A 6,974-nucleotide genomic window follows, 5' to 3' on the forward strand; every position below is an offset into this window, starting at 1 on the left:
TTACATTACTGGACTCTTACATAGTTGACCATGGTTTAAGTCCCCATACTGGGCAGCTTTAAACTCAGGCTGGACGTGTGTGCGTGCCTCCCCAAAATCCCGAGATGAGAATAGAAAAGAAGGGATTGTGTTGTGATCAGCCCCTCAGGGAGTGATTTCTCACTTTCTATCTCTTAGTTTCTCTCTGTCTCTCTGCTGAGTGCATGTGCCCTATAGCAAAATCCTCTCTTTAAAAAAAAAATAAAATGATATGTAGAAACCAGGATCTGGGGGACCAGCAGTTAGCGTAATGGCTATGTTGCTGGACTCCCATGTAGTCGACCGCAGTTCGAGTCCTGGACCCAGTGGCTTAAACTCACACTGGGCGCGTGTGCGTGCGTGCCCAGGATCCCGAGAGGAGAATGGAGGAGAAGGAATTGCAGCGTGGCCATCCCCCCTGGGGGGTGATTTTTCACTTTCTATCTCTCTGTCTTTCTAGCAAGCGCACGCACCCTGTAGCAAAAACCTCTCCAAAAAAAAAAAAAGAAAGAAAGAAACCAGGATCTGGGAGGAGATGAGCTCAATGCTAATAGAATGTCACTGTATCTAGATCCTCTCAGTAAAAAGAGGTTAAAAAATGATGCATAAATGATTATATGACAACCTGTGTGCACACTCCCATGTGTATTTTTACTTCTGTGTATATCTAACTTAGTGGTTCTCAACCTGAAGCAATTTTACCAGCACCAGCCCTACCCCAGGGGATGTCTGAAGATATTTGGGGGTGTCACAACTAGGAAAGGGGAAGTGCTATTGGCATCTGTGGGTAGAGGTCAGGGATGCTACTAAATATCCTACAATGCACAGGACGACCCCCATGACAAGGAATTATCCATCCCCAATGTCCATAGTGCCACAGTTGAAAAGCTCTGATCTATTTGCATGTTTACTAAACACATGAGTTCATACTAATACCCTGGCCCCACCTCAGTACAGAGGGTTCTTTTTAGCATTCTGTTCTTATTTGTAACTTCGTTCTCCAGCAGTGAGAAATCTGGCTGTCACTTTCTACACATGCTTATTTTTTTGTTCAACCCTAAAAAAGTAGTCTCAAAATTGCTAACTAGGCTGGCCCCATGTCCTAGTGATTAAGGAAGCCAGATCCTACATGGTCAACTGTTTGAATCCAACCCCAGTGGCTTGGAAAACACACCAGGCACATGGGTGTATGTGCCAAAAATCCCAAAAGGAGGCAGAAATGAGGGAGAAGAGATTGTGACATGACCATGCTCCACTGGAGGCTGCTTGCTTCCTCTATCTCTTCATCTCTGTCTGGTGAGTGGTGAGTGCGTGTGCCCTCTGGCAAATTTTCAGAGACATAAACTCTCACACCCACCCTTGTTTCAGAAATGTAGAAATGTTCACTTAGAGGGACTTCCTTCACCCGCCCCCCAATATAGTCACAGATTCTTCTGGATATCCTCACTAGTCAAGATGATTTGTTGAGGTTTACCTTTTTTTTTTCAATTATTTTTATTTTTAAAATGTGCTATAAGATACATGTGCCCACTAGAGAGAGACAAGCAGAGAGAAGGAGAGAGAGGGAAAGTGAGAAAGCATCCCTAGGGGAGATGACCACACTGCAGTCCTTTCTCCATTCTTCACTCAGGATTTGGGGCACACATGCTTACATGCCCAGTGTTTTTATTTAAGCCACCAGGTCCAGGGCTAGACCATGTGAAATCCAGCTACTTTAACCACCATGCCATGGGCTGGCCTACCTTTCTTTCTTTCATTTATTTATTTATTTATTTATTTATTTATTTATTTATTTATTTATTTATTTTTGTTAAAGGACACCAGTGTGCTCCCCAGAGAGAGAGACAGAGAGAAAGAGAGGGAGAAGGAGAAAAGACTGCTCAGTGGGGCATAGTCACACTTGAATCCCCTTCTCCACTCGTCCATTCTGTTAGGCTTTGGGGCATGCACACGCAAGTGCCTGAGAGTTACAGAGGTGATTCCAGGGCCTGCGCTCTACCCCATGGCCATCTGATTCCAGAACTGTCAGTCTTTCCATAGCATCATTTTATTGCCTCATGTGTTGAACTCACATATAATATTAGAAATAAGAGTTTTAGAGGGTGATAATTTAGAGATTCCTAGAGATCTTGAGAGGTAGGACCTAGTATGGTTGTGACTTGAGGAGGCCTGAACTTACCTCTAGCTCTCACTTATTTGCTTTGTGAATAGGGAAACAATTATTTTTTTGCTTTAGTTTACCTTCCTTTAGTCATGGTCTCCAAACTGTTTTGATTGTACATTCCCATCAGTAAAAAGTATGTTTGCACATATTCGTCCATGAAATGTTTAACTTTTTATAAAGACATTTTATATATATATATATATATATATATATATACACACATAAGTGTGTGTGTGTGTGTGTATATACACACACGTGTGTATTAATATATATGTTTAAAATATTAACAAAAACAGAAATCTCAAAAAGATGAGATAGAGATAAAATAACTCTGCTCTCATTGATATTTTTAGTTGGAATTATGTGACTGAACTATTGGTTGTCCTTACTTTTACCTCATGTGACAGATAAATAGAAGTGCCTGCTCCACTATATCCCCATTGTTGTTGACTGATGCTTATATCTTGTTATTAGGTATATTCTGGTTTTAGCCACAAAATAGACTAGAATACTTCTATACCTTTTTTTTTTTTTGAGAGGTTTTTGCTATAGGGCACGTGCACTCGCCAAACAGACAGAGAGAGACAGAGAGATAGAAAGCGAGAAATCACCCCCCAGGGGGGATGGCCACACCACAATTCCTTCTCTTCCATTCTCCTCTCGGGATCTTGGGCACGCACACACACGCACCCGGTGTGAGTTTTAAGCCACCGGGTCCAGGACACGAACCGTGGTCGACTACATGGGAATCCAGCGACATAGCCATTACACTAACTGCTGGTCCCAATACTTCTATACCTTTGACACCAAGTCATTCCCAAGACAAATGGAAGAAGCTACCTTGTTGGAACTACTATTGGCCAAGTAACCCAGCTGAGTCTCAGATCCATTCAGAACATTCCTCCTTGACTTCCCATTCCTGTCTCAGGAGATCTAAGTCATTTTTATCAACATGCTCCAGAACAAGTTAGATCCAGGTCCCCGTGATGGAAAACAATGCTGGGCTGAGCCAGATTGTGGCCCTAGGTTATAGCTCACAGGAGCAGGCCCCCGGAGAGCCTGAGCAGAGCTCCAGAAGGTTTTGGGTAGAAGTGAGTCAACTTCAGGAATGCAGTGAATTCTACATTTAGCATCAAGTTAGTCACCATTGCAAATGGCAGAGGACTATTACAGTACCTCCTTTTAAGTTACAATGAGTAACCAGTAGAAACAGAGATCTAGAAAGGAGAAGGCCAGTTTGAATTAAGCAGGAATCTTTGAACCAGGTAAGCCCCCAACAACACTCTAGGATATGACTTACTTTAGTGCACTGAATCAAAATATTATATGGCTTTAATGGGAGTCTCTAAACTGTAGTTTTAACAAATAGTCCTAAAGTAGAATAAGTAGAAGAAACAAGAGGGGAAAAAAATGCAATTTAAGAATATCCAAGAAGTACAATTTAAAATACTCCAAGAAATCCACAATGTTTTAAAAATGAATATAACTTAAATGATCTGAAGTTTCTGATTCCCTAAAGTATAGCTCAGGTCAATTAGAACTTCTACAGCTAAGGTTAGCTAGTCAATAAACACATTCTCCTATTAAAAACATAATTGCAAATGGTTCTTACTTTTTGGAATAGGAAATCCTTGCACATTGTTACACTGAAAATTGCAAGTTCTGACTGTAAGTCTCCCTCCTGCCCCACTGCCCCAGCTTCCCAGTTCCTCTCTAATTCAGAGGGAAGCTGGAAGAGTTCATATTTATTGGCCAACAAATATGTGAATTATGGGTGAGTTGGTTTGGCTTGTGGGTAAGGGCAGTAATCCAAGAACAAATCCCAGCAGAATGGAAAAGTTGTTAATGAAGCCTTTAAAAAAATTCTTCCATGGATGCACAATGTAACCACCTCAGTAGTATTCTTATCCAATACGAAGTACACATAAAAATCATAGAGACGACCAGTGCTCAGGAGAAAAGAACATTTTGGCAGAATGGGAAGAAATAACATAATTTACCTTCTCTCGATGTTCTATGAGATGTTTGGAAGCTCTTGATAATGAGGATTTTTCTGTGTTTGAATTGGGGTTTGGCATCTAGCTTGACCAGACTTGCCCAGAAACAGCTGGCCCTAATTACTATGAAATCACATGTGACAAGAAGGCCTTCCTCTGGCATTGGAACATTCCAAACCATTGAGTGTAAAATCTAGTCATTATCCATTCTTTTGATATATTTCTAGACCTTTCCAGCCATCAGACTCTGCTCTGCAGAGAATCTCCTCATATCCCAACCATCCATCACTCTAGTCCCAGATTCCAAGAACCCAAAACCTGATCAGTGGGAATTTGAACTATTGCCAACTAATCGTTCCCATGGGGCAAGTGATAACTGTTCATTTAGTACCCAGGACCTTACGTCCTTTATCTCATTTAACAATAATAAATACCCATCCCTCTTACATTTCTCATTAACTTCACAAATATCATAAAATGAAACTAGTAAAACCTTGTATTCTGGTTCTGACCTTTCTAGAAATTAACTTGAAAAGGGGGAAGGGGAAGTCGCAGTATTTTACTAAACAAAAACATATAAATATACCATTATAAATGAATAGTTAACATTTTTTAAGTGTCATGGGTAATTTCACCCTAGTTTATAAAATCCTGTAATGCCTCCATTTATAATCCTCCATACTACTTTTCTCCAAATAATTCTCTATAATTTAAACAAAAAAAAATCACTTGACTTAAGTTGTCTAGGTATTATGACAACAACAAAAAAATGGCAATCAAAAGTGGTAACTCACTGTTTCTTTAGATCAATTCAGATTCTCAGAGCTTACAAAACATTTATTAGACACAAAAATGAAGTTATCTGTTGATGATAATGCCTTTGGTTTGACTAATATACACCATATTTGTGAGGGGGAAAAACAATATTTTATGCCGTAAAGATGGGGACCAGCAGTTGACATAATGGCTATGGTGCTGGACTCCCATGTAGTCAACAGTGGTTCGAGTCCCAGATCTGGTGGCTTAAACTCAAGCTGGGCACATGTGCGTGTGTGCCCAAGATCCTGAGAGGAGAATGGAAGAGCAGGGATTGTGGTGTGGCCATCACCCATGGAGGGTGATTTCTTGCTTTCTGTCTCTCTGTCTGTCTCTGTCTTTCTGGCAAGTGCACGCACCCTATAGGGGAAAAAAAATGATGTATAGTGATTACATGTAAATAAAAACATAATAATTTAAGAAAGTCTTCCAGGCTAGCATTTTTCAAAGTTTAGTATTTGCATAGTATTTTGATGACTTTTTAAATTTACAACATTGCACAAATTGTGTTAATGGTCAAATTTGTTTCAAAAAATTAAATCTATCCTCAATTCTTTGAAGTTACCCCTTTCAATGCTTCTAAACTATGGTTTTCATATTTACCTCTGACTCTTCATTTCAAAAAACAAGTCCTGCAGACCAGCAGTTAGCGTAATGGCTATGTCACTGGACTCCCACGTAGTCGACCACGGTTTGCGTCCCGGACCCAGTGGCTTAAGCTCACACCAGGCGCATGTGCGTGCATGCCCAAGATCCTGGGAAGAGAATGGAGGAGAAGGGATTGAGGCGTGGCCATTCCCCCTGGGGAGTGATTTCTCGCTTTCTGTCTCTCTGTCTCTCTCTGTCTGGCGAGCGCACGCACCCTATAGCAAAAAATAAACCTCTCAAAAAAAAAAAGTCCTGATATTTGTAGTTCATTTTTAAATTTCAGCATTATCGATTGACCTCCTTGTATAGAAGATTCAGATTCATCTTTATTTCAATATACTTTACCCAACTCCCACTCTCGCTCCTATTATTTCCCCCAACATTCCCAATTCTTCCAATATAGACATTTAGATAAAGTCAATATTTGTCTGATATTAACAATGAAAACTTTGCCGACAGATGAGCCACGTAATCCCCCCATCCTAATATTTTCCAAACTATTATGTACACAGTGTTTGTCTTTTATGAACTTGATTTATATATTTTTTAAAGAATTATTTTATTTAACTTTGTTGGTTTATTTATCTATTTATTTTTAAAATTTGACCAGAGAGGGACAGAGTGAAAGAGAGAGAGAAAGTGAGAAAGCAAGCCACCAGGTGTGGCTTAAACTCAAGCTGGGCACATGTGCGTGTGTGCCCAAGATCCTGAGAGGAGAATGGAAGAGCAGGGATTGTGGTGTGGCCATCACCCATGGAGGGTGATTTCTTGCTTTCTGTCTCTCTGTCTGTCTCTGTCTTTCTGGCAAGTGCACGCACCCTATAGGGGAAAAAAAATGATGTATAGTGATTACATGTAAATAAAAACATAATAATTTAAGAAAGTCTTCCAGGCTAGCATTTTTCAAAGTTTAGTATTTGCATAGTATTTTGATGACTTTTTAAATTTACAACATTGCACAAATTGTGTTAATGGTCAAATTTGTTTCAAAAAATTAAATCTATCCTCAATTCTTTGAAGTTACCCCTTTCAATGCTTCTAAACTATGGTTTTCATATTTACCTCTGACTCTTCATTTCAAAAAACAAGTCCTGCAGACCAGCAGTTAGCGTAATGGCTATGTCACTGGACTCCCACGTAGTCGACCACGGTTTGCGTCCCGGACCCAGTGGCTTAAGCTCACACCAGGCGCATGTGCGTGCATGCCCAAGATCCTGGGAAGAGAATGGAGGAGAAGGGATTGAGGCGTGGCCATTCCCCCTGGGGAGTGATTTCTCGCTTTCTGTCTCTCTGTCTCTCTCTGTCTGGCGAGCGCACGCACCCTATAGCAA

Source organism: Tupaia chinensis, unplaced genomic scaffold (genome assembly GCF_000334495.1).
Source record: "Tupaia chinensis unplaced genomic scaffold, TupChi_1.0 Scaffold144262_1, whole genome shotgun sequence".
Lineage (NCBI taxonomy): Eukaryota > Metazoa > Chordata > Mammalia > Scandentia > Tupaiidae > Tupaia > Tupaia belangeri.